The 18,734-nt window shown below is 40.9% G+C and overlaps 1 protein-coding gene across 2 annotated transcripts in view; it reads left to right on the top strand.

Moving 5' to 3' along the window:
- The window catches only part of PRICKLE2 (prickle planar cell polarity protein 2), a 188,548-nt gene that overhangs the window by 63,174 nt on the left and 106,640 nt on the right, over window positions 1–18,734 (top strand). The window lies entirely within an intron of this gene.

The following is an 18,734-nucleotide window of genomic DNA, read 5'->3' as shown; positions in this document are numbered from 1 at the left end:
GCCTCTACCCATCTGCTGTTGTTTGTCCAAGCGGTTTTATCCTTAAAAACCCCCTAGATGTTGGGTCCCTTTTCAGTTTAGTAATTACATCTTAAACATTCATGGATAACTTAGGTGTGCTGAAAATAAGATATTTTTTATTTGTTCTGTGTTTTACTCTTCTTCCATAAAGAGCAGGGCCTGCAGGTTTACTGAAAATCTTGGTCGAATATTTGGTTAACTAAGGTTCTAATAGATTTTTCTTTCTTTCCCTGGGATGTATAGCCTCTAGTACTGATTAAAATGGTGACCATTCTAAAAGGCTCCTGTCACTTTTCATTACCAGTAATGGAGGGTCTTTATCCAGTTTTCCTGCTAGGATGCTCCCAGAGGAACACCTTCCTTACAATGACACACTGTATTTCTCTCAGCACTCTCTGCACAGTCAAGCTAGTCATTGGCTAGGTGGCCAGAGCAGATGGAGTGGCTACTGTTGGTCCAGCAGCTGCATTGCTCTCCCCTGACAGCTAATCTGTCAAAACTCAGGACTTCATCGGAATCACTGCCTAAGCCTACTACTTGCATTTATTTGTGTTCCTTAGCTCGGGTCTCCCCCTACACCATGTCCCCCCACCTCCCGCGCAAACACACGCACACACCCTGCTTCCCTCTTCCCTCTCATGGTTCCTGTGCAGGTTGGGCTGCTTGGAAACACTTGCCTCATTAGGAGGCAGGGTGAAAATGAGAAGCAAAGATTCACATGTTCTTTTCTTGACAACAAGATCTTAGCTTCTTGCAAGAATGGCTTTCGGAAGATGATTAGGTGGAAAGCAACCTAATCAGTGGCTTGATTGATCCGACTGGCTTGAACCTGCTTTCCTCCCACTTTGTCAATTTGGCTGTCTAACCAGGCTGCCCAAACACCGATGTGATTTGCCCTTCTTCAGCTTAAAAATTGCTTTAAATTCAATGCCCCTGAATTGCTGAGATTCAGCATCCTAAGTGGTAACTATGATATCATGTGCTATTTTGGATTTTTAAAAGAACATTGCAGAGAGTGAGAAATAGAACATCTGCAAAATACAAGGCACTGTCTCTGCCCTAGGGGGAGTATCAGGGAAGGATTTTCTACTTAACCAGTTCTCTGAAACAGGTGTTTTCAATTTATTTATTTTATCTGTTGGGTGGGGAGGTGAGGTTTGGGGACACACCCAGAGGTACTCAGAAGCTGTTGCTGGCAATGTGCTCTGTAGCATCCCTGGTAGTGCTCTTGGGACTTATGCAGTGACAGGGATGGAGCTGAACTGGTGTCAGCTGTGTGCAAGCCAGGAACTTTAAGCCCTGCACTGTCTTTTTGGACCATAGATGCCTTTTTATAAAACTTGGGATTTGTGAGTACCAAAGGACCAATGAAAATTGACAAACTTTAAAATCAAATGCAAAATTTTCTTTTGATGTATATTTATTTTTTTAAACAGAGAGTCTCCCAATTTTTTCAGATTCTTTTTTTTTTTTTTTTGAGGCAGGGGGTGGGGGTGGTGGGGTGGGGCAACTGTGCTCAGGATCATTCCTCGTGGACTTGGGGTAATATATGTGGTGTCCGGGCACTGAATCGAAGTTGGCAGTGTGAAAGACAAGTGCCCTACGTACTGTACTAGCTCTCCAGCCCTATTTTATCAGATCCTTAAAGGCATAAGGTCACATAGGAAAAACTCCCAAGGTTGACATGGGATGGAAAAAAATGACCCTTCTGACTTGTAGGACTGTAACACTTTTTTCTATGACACTCAGAAGCTAATGACAAGCTCAGTGAAGCTAGAAGGAAAATCGCCTTGTTCTCTTACACTTTATTTTATTAAATTGGGTGGAAGTGTGAGGCAGGGATTGAAACCAAGGTTACACGCATTCAAAGACTGTACTCTTCCCCTGAGCTACATCCCAAATCCTCTTTTCCATGTTACAAAGGAGTAAATTGGTGTCTGTTTCTCAGATACCAGGGCCACAAAAGTACTTGTTCCTTGTCTCAGGTACTTTAATATTTATTTAAGAATCTGCTCATTATTTTGAACATTTTTACGTTGGGTTAGGTTAACTTTTTCTGCATTCAAGGTGTTCTTTCAGATGTTGAATGAATTAAATTTCCATACAGTTATGATACTGTTCTTGGTCAGTCCTAAGAATAAATATATTTTCCTCCACCCTAATCTTGGGCTGGAGTGATAGCACAGCGGTTGGGCATTTGCCTTTCACGCGGCAGACCCAAGATTGATTCTTCCGCCCCTCTCGGAGAGCCCGGCAAGCTACCGAGAGTATAGAGCCCGTGTGGCAGAGCCTGGCAAGCTACTCACATGTATTGGATATGCCAAAAACAGTAACAATAAATATCTCAATGAGACCCGTTACTGGTGCCCGCTCGAACAAATTGATGAGCAACGGGATGACAGTGACAGTGACCCTAATCTTATGCTTTTGCATACTTCTACTTAATCCAAAAGCAAAGTCTATCCCTGTTGTGGTTTTGATATAGTATAGATCATGTGGTTTCCTACATTTTTGGTATCATTATAACAATATGTCTTTTAGATGTTGCAGAAATAAATATAAAAAGGAAGCCTATGGGTAGACTGTACCTTATTTGCATATCCAGAAAGGTTGGTTAACTTAATGGTTAAGACAGGCTAAGCTCTGTTCTAGCCTAGGCATTAGAGATTCAAAATTTTAAAGAGCTACTCATTGAGTATTTATTATTCTAGATTTAAGATAAGATCTTTGGCCATATGGAAGCACACCTTTTTTTTTCTTTTTGGGTCACACCTGGAGATACACAGGGGTTGTTCCTGGATCTACACTCAGGAATCACCCCTGGCAGTGCTCAGGGGACCATATGGGATTCTGGAAATCAAAACCCAGTCAGCCGCATGCAAGACAAATGCCCTACCTGCTGTGCTATTGCTTTAGCTCCTGGAAGTACATCTTGTAAGATATACACACAAGTAAAATAGTTTTGAATACTGACAAATATTACAAAATAAATTTGGGGTGGAGGAGGAGGTTGAGCCACACCAATTGTGCTGAGGGCTTATTTCTGCATCTATGCTCAGGGATCACCCTGGCAGTGCTCAGAGGACCATATGTGGTGCCAAGGATTGAACTCAAGTCTTTGGCATTTAAGGCAAGTCCATTAACCCTTTAGGTCCATAAAAGGAATTTGAAGAGTGCTATCAAAGAGAGTGAATGGAAGAGGACATGGCTTACTTTTATAAGATCAGTGAAGATGTCTTTGAGTGATGACATGAATAATGAAAAGTAGGCCAGCTCATAAAGAGGTGAGGGAAGGATTTTTTTAGACAGAGGAACAACTGCTATAGATCTTAAAGGTCCTAAGAGAGGGTCGACCTTGGCAACCTTAAGTCAAATAATTGGTCAACATGACAGAAGCATGGTAGACAAAATGGGAAGCAGAATAGAAGGAAGCCGGAAACAGAGGGGAGGGTTAGATTTTTGTAGCATGTATGCTAGGACCAAGGAGTCTGTACTGCATTATAATTTCAGTGGAAAATTAATAGGCATTTTAAGGAGAATTGGATATTTATCACTGTGTATAAATAATCTGCTGGTGGAAAATAGATTCTACAAGCTGTAGGAAACATGGAATAAAGAAGCTGACTGTGTAACTAGAGCTTAAACAGGAGCTAAAGAGGTGCCTAAGACTAGAAGAGTAAGATGTACTTTACTCCAGAATTGCTCTCCCTCTAGGCTAGGCACAGCTAGTTAGAAGAGAGAATTAATAACTAAGACTCAGTTTATGCACCAAAGATTTCACTACTTATTTTGACTATTGTTCTTTGTATCAACTACACCCACATTGTGTGGGTATTGCAATAGCCAGCAACATCTGGGGATAGAGGTGCATCTGGGGCCATACTTCTTTCAACCATCACCTTGTCAAATCTGAACATAGCTATTTGTTAAGTGGTTTTAAAGTCTGACTCCTGTAGCCCATGTGAATTCAATTCATCAAGGGCTTCTTTCCAACAAAACCTGAAACCAGGAAATGTTATTTTTCTCCCATGGAACTCCCTCTGTCTCCTCACCACTGCAAAGTGAGGAAACAGGTGGTAGCTTGACACAAAACTGCAAACAGCAAAAACTGCTGCGTTGATCCAGCTTAAAGAAGAGTCGTTGGTGTCTTATTTATTTATTTGGTTGTTTATGCCTTGTTCCCTATGGGAATCCCTGGGGAATTTGTTTTATTTCATTCCCACCCCCCCCGAACTTGGCTGCAATCATATCTTTTCTAAAAATATTGTCTTTCCCTGTTGTGTCTAAGTCAGAGTGAATTGAGGGGCTTTACCTCCTGCGTCAGTATTTGGTAAACATTCAATTGCTTGATGCTTTTGATTCCCAAATCCACAGGGGTTATCTGGAGCCTTTGGCCTCATTCACAGAGGAACATGGATTTCTGGGAAGGTTTTTCCTTGAGTCCTTTCAGCATGGATATTAAAAGGCCCTTGTTAAGTTTTGGAGGGTGTGACCATTGCTTGAATCCCCACAAGCCAAGCCCCTGAGGGATGCTCTTGCCAGCTGGCCTCCATCCACCCCAGAAATGGCTGGATTTCAGTGATTCTCTGTTTTTGGAACTGGCCGAGTTCCCCTGGATGAAAGGCGGTCTAATATAAACTGAAAATGTTATTAATAAGCAGCCACTTAAGAATTTCCTATGACTTGCCAGTGATTTGGGGGCCTTAGATGTATAGGGAGAAAAACACAACTTGTTTTACATGGATTAAGGGGCCACTGCCCAGTCTGAGGAGGCTTCAAAGATGCTCAGGTGTCTGTGAAGGGTTTCTGGATCCCAGCAGATCCAGACTTGCCATTTCTGTTTTCATCATCTCTGGCTGTGGGGGTTTACTTCTATTTTTGCACTTTGGTTTTCCCATGTATAACATGAGATAATAATTTTCATTTCATACCTTGCTTAAAGATTCCATAAGGATACCTGGAAAGTACTTACAGTAAAACCTGGCCTATAGTCAGGAATGATTTTGTCAAGAAAGAGTGGATGGGAAAAATCATATTCGAGAAATAAACTGAACTGACATGATTTCCTCTGGCTCCTGGAGAACAAGGTAGATTTGGAGCTGCAGGTGATGTAAACCCAACCGTAGCAGCCTCAACACGTGGCTTTTCTGAGTTTTACTTTCTTCACCTACAAAGCATGGCATAACAGCCCTTGCTGTTTTGACTAACCTTGTAGAAATACTCATCAATTTAGAAAGACACCCGAATTTGAAGTGTATGATGAATTGTAATGTGCTTAATGAATCCTAGGTCATTCATTTATTATGTATCTGCTTTATTGTGCCTTGGTAAGAGAAAATGGTCATTTATATCTTTGAAATAAGAAAAACATAGTAAAGGAGAAGTAATTCCTTGGTAAGAACAGTAATTAAATCACTTTGCTCTGTCCAAGAATGCCTTTCTAGCGGACTCCGTGTTTAATAAAAGCATTCTGAAAGGGCTTATCTGTCATTCTACTGTTTTCCATAGATGGGTCTCCACCCAAATTGAAAATATTAGTAGCATTTAAATTGAATGTAGAAACCATCATTACTTTGATGTTTTATTTTCTATCTCTATATATAGCCCAGAGCCTACCATCTTGGCATGTGATCAGCTTTCACCATGTCAAGAGTGCTGTGTGTATCAAGTTATTAAATCCGATCAATGAAATGGCAGAGTTAGCATTCCAGCCCAAGTCACTCTTCCTGCAGAATTCAGACCTTAATTCACTGCACTATATATATACTGCCTTTATGCACTTGGGGAATATTTAGTGCCTCAGATCTTATCTGCATGCTTTTTGCCAACTTCTTTCACAAAACAGGTAGAGAGTCAGCAAGTACTTCAGCACAGGGTCTAGAAGAAAAGGCAAACAAAGGGATTTTTGTAAGGCTTTCAGTCCTTGCCTTGAAGTTTAGTTGGAGGTAAGGAGCGTTAGCATTCACTCTGTGGTCAGTTCCTCTGAAATGGTTCCCCTGAGGGTCTTGTTTGGAAAGGAAGAGTTCTTGGAACTTGCTCTGGCAAATGTCTGCTGAAGCAGAAATATACATACTGGAAAATCATGGTTAGCATGTGGACAAAGTGGAGAATTTTTCCAGGAGTAATGCCTATTCTCCTTGGTTTATTCTTAGTAGGGCAGTGGTCCGAGAGGCAGCTAAGGAAATCAGGACTTCTCTAGATGCCCACAGCCTTTTGTGGGCATGCAGTGATGCAGGTAGCACTGTTGCCATGGAGACACCCTCCGTGGCCAAGTTCTCCTTTGAGGGCTCATTCTGTCTTCTCATCTGCATGCTGAATCAGCTAGCTGTGTGTTTGGTAGGCAGATTCCTCCCTGGCCTACAAATGCTTTTATGATAAATCCGGAAAGCTTTCACAAGGATTGAATCTGTAGTTTGCTAGCTGCCATATTGTCCTCTCACACTCCTCTCAGTATCTTGTTGGAACCATGGACTCGTCTCTCTCCAGGGCTTTGGTTCCCTTCAGGAACAGTCTTTCCTTCTATTCTTGTGTGTTTCTTCGACCCAGCAATATTCAGCCCATCTTCCTTAAAGAAGCCTTCCCTAATCTCACCAGGAAATTCCTGTACCACGATATGTGGCACATGGGAAGATTTCTATTAATAGTTGACCTAACAACGAAGTTGCAATACAATCTTCTTTGGCTTAAAACTTAATTGGTAAACTTCAATGTTAAACAGAAGTTAAAGCAATAGAATAATGAGGGCCTGAGAAATAGTGCAGGAGGTTAAGGCTCTTGCCTGGCATGCAGCGACTGCTGTGATCTCCAGTAACTGCCAGGCGTGACCACTGACCACAGAGTCAGGAGTAAGCTCTGAGCACAGCTGGGTATGGTCCAACTCACCTCCCTACCCTCTGCCCAAAAGCAATACTATAAGGAAGTTGTAATGAAATTCAGTGCACTCTTCTAAACTTTTTATCTGTCAACCTGTATCTTGTATTGTGCTGTTTGTTCTCTCTCTCACCCCCCTTACACATATAGTCACACAAGCATATGTTATTGCTGAACCATCTGAGAAGAACTTCTAAAAATCATCCTCTAACTGCATATATTTCAGCATATAACTTCTTAGAAATCTCTTAAATATTGTCAGTACTCTTCACCTTGACATTTATGGTCTGCTCTTTGTAGCATTCTCTTTGTGTCCCCATCAAAGACTTCTTTATCTGTTTAATTTATTCCCTTGCAACATCTACTAGAAAGTGCAACCTCCAAGATGGTCAGTGAGTCATTGTTTCCATGAATGAAGATGAGAGCAGCAAACAGAGCTGCCATTCCTCCCTCCCCCTTCATGGGATTCTCCATTGTAGAACACAGTGGTCCTTGGTTCCTGCCGAAGCAGGCCTTGCATTGTGTTGTCTGAACCTGCTTGTCTTGAATATAGAACAGACCTAAGGGGCCCAGGAGGAGACATCACCCTGTGACTGTTGAGAATCAGAAGAGAACAACCTCTGCATCCTAAACTCTCAAGTGGCATCTCCAAGGAGTGTTCTGCACCATCTCCCATGGATCCTTTCAACAGAAATGAGTCATAGGTGCCCAGAGCTGGAACCTGCTTGTTACCTCACCTCTTGGCATCCTTCTCTTCCCTGCTAACTTTCTCCCGTTCCCTCATAGGACTTCTTTTCCTGGATCATCTCACCAACTTTTCATGCTCTGATACCTTCCAAGAATATGATTCTGGGGAAACCCCACTGAAGACACTGCCCCCCGAGGTACTGAGACTTCAGACTGTCAGTTGAAGTGTAAAGGAGATGGTCACAATCCGAACAGTCAATCAAGAAGTTCATTTTAAAAAGTACATGGTTGGGGGCTGGAGTGATAGCACAGCGGGTAGGGCGTTTGCCTTGCACGCGGCCAACCCGGGTTCGAATCCCAGCATCCCATATGGTCCCCTGAGCACCGCCAGGGGTAATTCCTGAGTGCAGAGCCAGGAGTAACCCCTGTGCATCGCCAGGTGTGACCCAAAAAGCAAAAAAAAAAAAAAAAAAAAAAAAGTACATGGTTTCCCACTGCTCAGAAGTGACTAGCTAAATGAATCAAGTAGGGACTATGGATAGTTCTGTCAAAATATAAATTGACATCTTAAGAGAAGAAACAACTGCCATTGAAAATTATCCTACAACACTTCAGCACAGGGGCCCAAGCTGTGGGCAGGGAGATGGAGGGGTCAGGCCACACGTCACTCTAGCCTCGAACCCAGCCCACCCTGTCCTGGTCCCCACTTTTGCTCCTGTGTTTATTAGGAAATCATTTTTCCTTTCTCACAGAGATAGGGATCTTGCTTCTAGACATGGCGAGTGTCAAGGTTCATGCTTGGGACCTTCAGTCAGAGGCTTTACTAACAAAAGCGGGAAAACAAAGTATTGTGCCGCCTCAGGGTGGTGGAGGGAGTTTGGAGCCAGGAAGACTGTAAATAACAGGATATGCTGACTCGTGACCATCAAGCATCAAGACTGAGATGCTGGAATTCTCAAAAGGGAATCAGGGAGAACCGAAGCACTTGCTTACACCCACTTAAATGTCTCCTGAATTTCACATCTCTCCTTGGGCTTTGGGACCAGCAGCAGTGGCTCAGCCAGTTTGGGCACTGTCATGCACGCAGACAATTCTGGGGGTGCGGGCTCTTGCTCCTAAAAATGACTCATGCTGTCTTCTTCCCCACCTCAGGACCTTGGCATTTGCTTTCCCTCTGAACAGACAGCTCACCCTCTGCTTTTTCCTCAGAGCAGTCCGGTCATGTAGTCACAACTCAGGTATCTGTCACTTTTGAGGCTGGGGCATTCTGATCTCTCCCCTCCTGCTTATATCCATCACGATTCTGAAAAGTTGATCCAAGTGCTTGCTTCTCTCCAGACTGCGCTCCAGGAGAGGAGAAATAATCTCTTAATTACTGCCCTATGATCAGCTTCTCAGTCCTGTGTCATAGCCCAGGTTTTACAACTCTACTTGTTCCTTTTAATTTGTTCATTTGGGGACCACACCTGGCCGAGCTCAGGGCTTACTTCTGGCTCTGTGCTCAGGGATCACTCCTGGCAGGGCTCGGGAGATTACAGGGATGGGGGGGCAGGGATTGAACCTGGGTGAGCCATGTGCAAAGCCAGTGCCCTACCCACTGTGCTATCACTCCAGCCCCAACTCCTTTACTTATTCTTGATAGGATTCTTTCAACACAGTGCTTGGATAGATGTACCCCCTTCTGATTTCTACTGGTACACTTAAGTACAAGGTAATGTCTTTTTTGGCTTGTAACACTCATTATCTCTTATTTCACTTCCTTTGGGGCAGCCTGCAGCCCAGGAAAAATTCTTTTTCTCCACCCCCCTTACATTTTAAAAGCCAGGGGAAGGTATTCCGTAAAGGCAGAAAATTCAGAATGAATGTTGGCCTCACTTTTGGCAGGGACTTTATTGCATGCATGTAAAAAGTTGAAACTCAAGGAAATGAGGCAACAGACTGAGAAAGTCCATCACCTACTCGCTGGTATCTTGAGCTGATTTGAAGTGGCGAACATTATTGCAGGATTGAGAGAATATAGCTGATGGACATAGACCCGTTCATAGCCAAGCTTCATGGTTTGAAATTATCCATGCCTCATCTCTCCTCACTTGCACAGAAAATTGAAAGCCGATAGCCATTAAAATCTGGTTTTAGATTTTTTTTTAACAATCTGCGGGACCTAACTTAATTTGGTGGTACTTACTCATATGTATATGTGCAATCCCCACGTTGCTAAGCATTTCCGTGCTATGTAAATGTCTTCTTGAGCCTGCCATAGGGCACAGGCCAACGTATCTGGAGTGGATAAGAAACATCTCTTCACTGAGAGCTTTGTGTACTTACGTGGGTGGCTCTGGCCCAGGTCTTTTCCTTCCAGGCCAGAGTTTCGTCTCTTGGTACTTGCTGATGTGGAACACAGAAAGGAATCTGGCCTCCAGTTCCTTAACACAGAGGAAAAAGAGGGCCAGCAGCTGTTTCTGGTTACAGCGATTATCTCTGGGATTGTGACTGTTTTGAAATATTTTTCTTCATCTTATCTGGAAGTCTCAATTTTTTTTCCTTCTACATTGTGTATTTCTTTTCTTCTTCCCCCCCCCCATAGGATAAGGAAGTAGTGACTTTATATTTTAGAAAGGAGACACAGGTTTTCCCATTTCTCATATTAAAAATAAAAGGAATTATTCTTTTGCCTTGAGTGAAACTGGAGTCATGAAATTATTTAAATACCTGGGACACATCTGTTATATAGCAAAAGCTATGGAGGACTCTGGGCTATTTTATCTCTTTGTTGTTCACACAAGTGTAGTTCTCCCCACTTGGTGTTGGCTGCTAGAATAATTACAATGTTAGGAACATAATTCTGCATCGCTTATCAATCACTTGGTTTGTGTTGGGGCTGAGCAGTTCTTTAAGGAGTCTGCCCTTTGACCCTGTGCATGAAAAAAAAAGAAAGAAGAATTGGTCTGATCTGTCCAGGGACTTGGGACAGAGCAGCATAGAAGTGGAAGACAGGAGGGCAAACGGAAGGACTTGCAATGAGATGCTCTCTTGGTGCTCGTTGTAGTCATGTTTCTCCTCAGTGCTTTTTCACAGCTGTGCCCACTGGGCACCCAGCTGTGTGGCCCAATGACTCAATGGCATGAGCACTTACGACATGGTGGTTGGAAGGTGGGTGGGCCTAGGACTCCAGTACGTTGCCCGTCAATGCTGCCCCCGGGGTGTGTTGGGAGAACCCAGGGCAGTTTTCATAGACCCGCTGACCTGAAGGTTCCCTCTCAGCAGTAGATCAGCCTCAGAGGAGCATCCCTCAAGGGTTCTCAGAAGCACTTGGAGTCCAGGAGAACCGGCACTCCTGAGCCCATCATAGAGTGAGCAACCCAGCCCTGGAGTACCTCGCCCATCCACCGGCATCTCCATGGCATGTTTTGGCAACTAGCTATCTAATTTCCCCTGACTAGAATCATTATTATGTGCAGAAATTCATAATTAGAAATCATTTGTCTCTTAAAACCGTCGACAATCTCTACTTCCTTTCCATTACTGAATTATCTAGCACCTGCTTCCTATTTTGATGAAGTGAGCTTAATTCAGTGATTTATGCTGGTTTCCAAACTTTTATCTTTGAGTCAGTAGGACCTCTAGACCACAAAAATACCTGGAGTTTGGGAAGAAGATTGAGTATAAGAAAAACTGGGCACAGGGTTTCCTTCTTTTATAGACACTTAGGCAGCTGTTTTATGTATTGAGTTTCTACATTAGAGTATTTTAAAAAATCTTTTTAGTATCGGAGGGCAGGGGGGCAAGAGAAAGGAGTGAATGATGTTTACAGTCCCACTCAAATATAGATTTCTATTGTTTTGCAGTGAACTTGTCAGAATTGTGTTATAAGGAAAGATTCCTTTTTTGCCTTCATTCTATCACTTTTCACACAAAACACTGGCGGGGTTTGGTACTGTAAATAACCTGCCAACATTTCAAAGATGAGACTCACCCCACACCCAATCTATTTATAATGAATTTTATTTTACATGAGGTAAGTTAATTGATTTTAAACAAACAAAAAGTCATTCTCCAAATAGGGGTGATCAGATGACAGATGACCAGTCTGAATGACCAGATGTGTTGATTTTTTTTTAAACCTTCACCTGCTTGTATTGTGTATTCTCTGTGTTTTCTGAATGTGGAAGTGTATGTGGAAATGAATTACTATAGCTTTGGGGTTGAGAGGTGGGGGCATTTGCAGAGATGGTTGCAGGGTAGAAGAAGGAAGGAAGGAAAGGAATGTAGGATCTCTGCTCTCTGAATCATGCCTTATTCCCTGGAAACCTGTCATTCATAAATCCAATTATGTAGAGGTAGAATGTCAATGCTGACAGAATGAAACCAATGCATGATTTATATGTGGGGTGTTTCTTTGTTTTCTTGTTTTTGGTTTTTGTTTTAAATGAATCCTGCTCTACTAGGAGGTTCTATTTTCATAGATTGGGCTTTTTTTCAAAAAGCCAAATCCTACATTCTCTACACACTCCTGAAAAGCTTTAATCAGTGTGGTGGAAAAGAAAGGCAGGGGGGTTCTGTGTGTGTTTTGCTAAGAGAGGGAGGGAGAATGAGGATCAAGAGAAATAAATCCTCTTGGCTTTACCTTTAGCTCTCTGCTCCTTTTTGAGCATCTGGATCTTGGGGTTCGTGTTTATAAACAGAGATTATTAAATTAATCTTTCCAAAGGCTGTCATGGAATACTGAAAGGTTGACAATTCTTTGCAAATAAAAACTGCCTTCCCATGGCGGTGCCTGTTATTTATAAATGAGGAATGAATGACAGGCAGCTAACAGGGAAAATACACAAGGTCCTCTTGGTTTCAATTCATCATTTTTGCTTTCTCAGTAATGTTTTTCCTTCACTCAATGGGTGAATATTTCTGAATGTGTTGTGCAGAGGAAATGAGCATCCTGTGGTTGAAAGCAGGTAAGACTGCTATAGGTATTTGTTTTGCATCAGGGATCAGATCCTACTTTGTTCTGCTGGCTTAACTACTTAGGGTTTACTTTGATCATTCTAATTAACCTCTTTTAACCTTTATTTTCTTCTTCTTAAAGTGGGGGTGATATTACCTTTCTTGTAGGGTTAGTTTGCTTACTTGAGCTTCTGTAAATAAGTTCTAAGGCAAGCAAATGCTGAGCGGTCTGCTTGTGTTAGCCCCCATCAAATCCTGATTACCTTTATCACATCTCTTATTTTCTGTAGTCTTAGCACTGTTCATATACTATGTGAACAGTTTTCGCATAAACAAGTTTGCCTTGTTTTCCTTACTGATTATTGTGTATCTTTATACATATGTTGTGTGTATATGGCCATATATATCCTGTTCGTGGGGGATTAATATACATAGTATGTATGTGTGTATATATATATATATATATATATGTATACACACACATGATATATGTTTCATGATGGCAAGGATCTCTTGGGGGAGACTTCATACCCGAGAGCCTAGAGCAGTGGCTGCAAAGGGTTGGTGCTTAATTGTTAAGTGTTAAATGGGTAAATAATGCCCTTCCTACTCTCTCCTTCTTGCTTCTCATTGTGCTTCTGCTCAGTGAGACTTTTCTGGACCACGCTCTATACTTCTGTTTTGCTTACTTCTTATCTAGTTCCCCTTCCTGGAGCTAGATCATTAGATCATGTCCACTCAGCACGAACTGTTATGCTCTTCCTTGTGTAGCTAAGTAGAAGAGTTTTATTGATGAATATTCTGGAAATGGGATTGTGTAAGACCTTTTTTAAAAGAAAGCATGACTTTCTAGTAAAAGCCATTACTCACCAAAGAGCTTCCTTAATTTGCTTAAACACACTGAATTTTTTTTTCCTGAAGCCATAAACTGACAAAAATTTCTGGAGGGGAAAAACACAACTGCTTCTCAATATTTCTAACCTCTTTACAGTAGCTAATTATTAAAAAGCATTGCTGTTAAAATGAGCTTGGATTATTTTTAAAACCAGCAGTCAGTGTTTGAATGGAACTTTTTTGAGTTTAGAGATGCAAACCAGATTCACGTGTGCATTCTGTCTGTGTATATTTCCAGTTGATGAAAAGCAGGAAGTGAAGGAATCTGACAAACTGCCTAACTTGGACCAAACTGAACTAAACTGATTTTGTTTAATTTGGTTGTCAAAATTAAGGCACAAGATATGAATAAGACCAAAAATACGGATTATCTCAATTTACACAGACTATCATTTGACAAAGTCCAATAGCCTTTTACCTTAAAACACTCAACAACAAGCATAGAAGGAAACTTCTTTAACTCGACAAAGGACATTTTTATTTAAATCCCATGGCCAAATACTAATGGTGAAAGATTAGATGTTTTTCTTTAGGATCTGGAATAAGACAAGAATCTTCCATTTTCTAATACATCAGTAGTTCCAGCCAGGGTAATTTGGCAAAACAAAGAAATAAAAGGCAACATATTAAAGGAAGGTATATGCTTAACTTTGTATATAGATAACATGATTGAAGATAGGTAATCCTGAGATGGGGTGTGCACGCACACATACACACAACTTTTAGAACTATATAAACAAATTAAGAAAAACTGCTTAATGAAGTTTTAATGCATATCTTGTTAATGCAAGATTGTCACACAAATATCATTTGTATTTCTGTACACTAAAAAGCTAACAATAAAATTAAGCAAACAATTCCATTTACTATAGCATCAAAATTATGTTATTCTTAAAATTAAATTAAGAGGTGCAAGACTTGGAGCTGAAAGCTGACACAATTTTGAAAATATTAAACTGAAATAAATGAAGCCATCTTTTTTATAATTTGAAAAACTTAATATTTTTCAAAATGATATGTAGTCATTGCAATGTTCAAAAATACCAGTTTTTTTGTAATAAGTATCCTAAAATTAATATTTTTATGTAAAAACCAAATACCTAGAAGAACCAAACATGCTTTTCATTTATTTATATATTTATTCAGTTTGGGGGGCCACACCTGGCTGTACTCAAGGGTTACTCCTGGCTTTGTGCTCAGAGAACATTTCTGACAGGTTTACGGGGCCTTCTGGGGTACCAGGGATCGAACTCAGGTCAGACCCATGAAAGGCAAGCCCCCTATCCCCTGTACCATCTCCAACCCAAATATGCTTTTTAAAGAACACTTTTATTCCACAATTTCAGAAATGCTACCCTTACATTTATGGTCAATTGGGTGCCAAGACAATTCCATAAAGAAAGAATAGCCTCTTTCTGTTTATTCTTCTTCTGTTTATTTGTTTTTGGATCACACCCAGAGGTTCTCGGGGACTAGTCCCCAGCTCTGTGTCCCCAGCTCTGTGCTCAGTGGTTACTCAGGGAACCATATAATACACGGGATCACACCCAGGCCTGATGCATGCAGAGCATGTGTTCAACCAGTTGAGCTATTTCTCTGGCCCAAGCCAGCATTTTCTAGGTCTGTATACAAATAGCCAAATGAGGATAAATTTGGACTCTCAACTCCAAGTTATCTTGAGAAATTGACTTGGAACTGGTCATAGGTCCAAATCACTATTATTGTCACTGTCATCCCGTTGATCAATGATTTGCTCATGGGGGCCCAATAACATCCTAGACCTGAGATTTTAGCAGCCTCTTTTTACTCATCCTTCACAATGGTGCCGCATTACAGGCTCTTCAGGGTCAGGGAAATGAGACCCATCAATTGCTACTGTATTTGGCTCATGAATACGCCATGATAAGATTGCCAGGCTTTCCTGTGCAGGCAGAAAACTCTCTGTAGCTTGCCAGGTTCTCCAAGAGGGAGAATTAGGCTATCAGATGTCATATATTCTCGGCTGTGCACTTCCAGCTTCCAGAAGCTTGTATTTATAGTCTCTGGATGTTGGCCATTGATGGGATTACACGAGCCTGGGGCAGTTTCTGGGTGTGACTGCCTAGCTACCGGAAAATGGGGAATCTAGATAGAAGAGGCCCAGTCCCGATCTGAGCAGCCTTGGAGATCTCGGCCCTGGGTCCTGAACACCTGGGTTCCTCTGCCTGTTCCTTCATGCGTGAGGCTCATCAGAATGTGTGGATAGTGGCCTTAAGCATGGCTGTGGCTGGGTTCTGGAGGTCTTCAACTGCCAGGGTTCTGCTTGGGGAGGGGAAGGAAACTCAACCCACCTCCTCCGATGTACAGGTCCAAATATAAGAGCTAAATCAGTAAAACTTTTAGGGAAAATCTTTTAGGGAAAACTCTATAGTCTTAGACCAGGCAATTTTATCTTAACTATGATAAGACACACAATTAATATAAAAATAAATTGGACTTTGTAAAATTGTAAGTGGTAAAAGATTTTTTTTAATGTGCTTCAGTGGATATCCTCAGAAAACAAAGAAAACCCACAGAATGGGAGGAAAAAAATGTAAATCATCCATCTGATAAAGTATTTTTCACCAAAACGTATATGAAGAATAATTACATTCAATAATATGATAAAATAGAAATTACATATAGAATAGGAAAATCCTATCAAGTATACATTTCTCCAAAGAAATTATAAACATCTTAAAAGATGCTCAGTATCACTAGCCATGAAGGACATGCAAATCCAAAAAACCACAAGATCGCACTTCAAATCTACTAGGATAGCACTAATCAAAAAGAAAGACAGTGACAAATATGGAAGGATTGTGGAACAAAATGTTCCAGTCATTCATTTCTTGATAATTAAAATGTAAAAATGTTGCAGAAAATATTGTAACAGTTCCTCAGAACACCAAGAATAAATTTAGCGGGGCTGCTTCTGGAAAACAATATGGACGACTCTCAAAAAATTAGATATTGAATTCCCATTTGACCCAGCAATACCACTGCTGGGAATATATCCCAGAGAGGCAAAAAAGTACAATCGAAATGGCATCTGCACATGTATGTTCATCGCAGCACTGTTTACAATAGCCAGAATCTGGAAAAAACCCGAATGCCCCAGAACGGATGACTGGTTGAGGAAACTTTGGTACATCTATACAATGGAATACTATGCAGCTGTTAGAAAAAAGGAGGTCAAGAATTTTGTAGTCAAGTGGATGGGCATGAAAAGTTTCATGCTGAGTGAAATGAGTCAGAAGGAGAGAGACAGACATAGAAAGATTGCACTCATCTATGGTATATAGAATAACAGAGTGGGAGACTAACACCCAAGAACTGTAGAAATAAGTACCAGGAGGTTCACTCCATGGCTTCGAGGCTGGCCTCACGTTCCGGGGAAAGGTCAACTCAGAGAAGCGATCACCAACTACATTGTAGTCGAAGGCCATGTGGGGGAAGGGAGTTGCGGGCTGAATGAGGGCTAGAGACTGAGCACAGCGGCCACTCAACACCTTTATTGCAAACCACAACAGCTAATTAGAGAGAGAAAACAGAAGGGAATGCCTTGCCACAGTGGCAGGGTGGGGTGGGGGGGAGATGGGATTGGGGAGGGTGGGAGGGACACTGGGTTTACGGGTGGTGGAGAACGGGCACTGGTGAAGGGATGGGTTCCAAACTTTGTATGAGGGAAGTATAAGCACAAAAGTGTATAAATCTGTAACTGTACCCTCACGGTGATTCTCTAATTAAAAATAAATAAATTAAAAAAAATAAATAAATAAATAAATAAATTTAGCGGGGCTGGAGCAATAGCACTGCTGGTAGGGCGTTTGCCTTGCATGCGGCTGACCCAGGTTCAATTCCCAGCATCCAATATGGTCCCCTGAGCACTGCCAGGGGTAATTCCTGAGTGCAGAGCCAGGAGTAACCGCTGTGCATCACTGGGTGTGACGCAAAAAAAAAAAAGAATAAATTTAGCATATGACCTAGGAATCCCATTCCTAGGTATATACAGGAGAACTGAAAACAAACAACAACTCTATTTTAAAAAGCAAAAAAATAACTTGCATGTAAATACTCATCAATATTATTCACAAAAGCAAAAAAAGTAGAAAAAATCCAAATTTCTATGTGCTGCTAAAGGGATAAACAGAATCCAGTATTTTATCATACAATGGACGATTACAATACACGAAAAGGGAAATAAAAGGTTATCACATACTACAACATGAACTTCCCTGGAAAACATCATGCAATGGGAGAAAAGTCACTTTCACATTATTATCTGATTCCATTTATATGGAATTTCCAGAAAATACATAAAGCAGAAGATATTGAGATTAAAAAATAGATTAGTGTTTGACATAGCCTGGGATTATGGTGGGGGGAATGTGGGAAGTTCCTGTTAATGTGATCGAGGTTTCTTTGGGAGGTGATATAAATGTTCTAAAATTAGATAATGGCAATGGTTTCACAATTCTGTGACTACTAAAAACCACTGAATTGTACACTTTAACATGTTGAGTTTTATGGTAAGTGAATTATATCTGAACAAAGCTATTATTAAAAACTTGAGGTGCATGTGGGAATTAGGATTCTGGGCTGTTTAACTGCCTTTATAAGGAGCTTCTGAAACTAATAATAAAGATCAGAGTAGACATAGGAAAGCGTTTCCCTCCTCCATTTCTCTCTTTCTTTTTATTTCATTGGTAGGAGCTAGCTGTTTTGTGTTGCTGACATCAACCTTTTGGTTGCCTCTTCATTTTTGTCACCATGAGAAAAGGAGCAGGTGGTAACCTTAAAAGAGAAAATGTTCAATTTGGGAGAGAGACTTAGCTTTGACTCCTACTTTTTGAAATAATTCACATGCATAATAGATATAGTTTAAAAACCACCAAGAGAAAATTTTATTTTGTATTTAGAATTTCAAACCCACAGAGATCTTTAGCAAAGGTAAAAATATCTTCCTCATGAGTTCTTAGTACAGATTTGGGAGAGAAAAATAAAATATTTTTGCTCTTCTTAAAATTTTCTATGCAACTTTCTTTAGAAACAGATTTCATTTCCATCATCTGGAAACCTTACATAAAAATGGTGTGCTGTTCATATTTGTTAAATCTCCTGGTAATATATCTTGTCGCTTTATGGATTATATTTATTTAGTTACTATTAACGAATCATTACTCTCGCTAATATTTAAGGAAATCATATCCTTAATTTATGTATTGGATGGTAACTATCCCATATTTTATCTAGTAAAAGAGTATTTAGACATTCTTCTTGGTATATTGATTTTTCTGAAAGTT

The sequence above is a fragment of the Sorex araneus genome, chromosome 4, assembly GCF_027595985.1.
Source record: "Sorex araneus isolate mSorAra2 chromosome 4, mSorAra2.pri, whole genome shotgun sequence".
NCBI classification, from domain to species: Eukaryota; Metazoa; Chordata; class Mammalia; order Eulipotyphla; family Soricidae; genus Sorex; species Sorex araneus.
The sequence above is the reverse complement of the archived record's forward strand: the minus strand, read 5'-3'. Positions and strand labels throughout refer to the sequence as shown.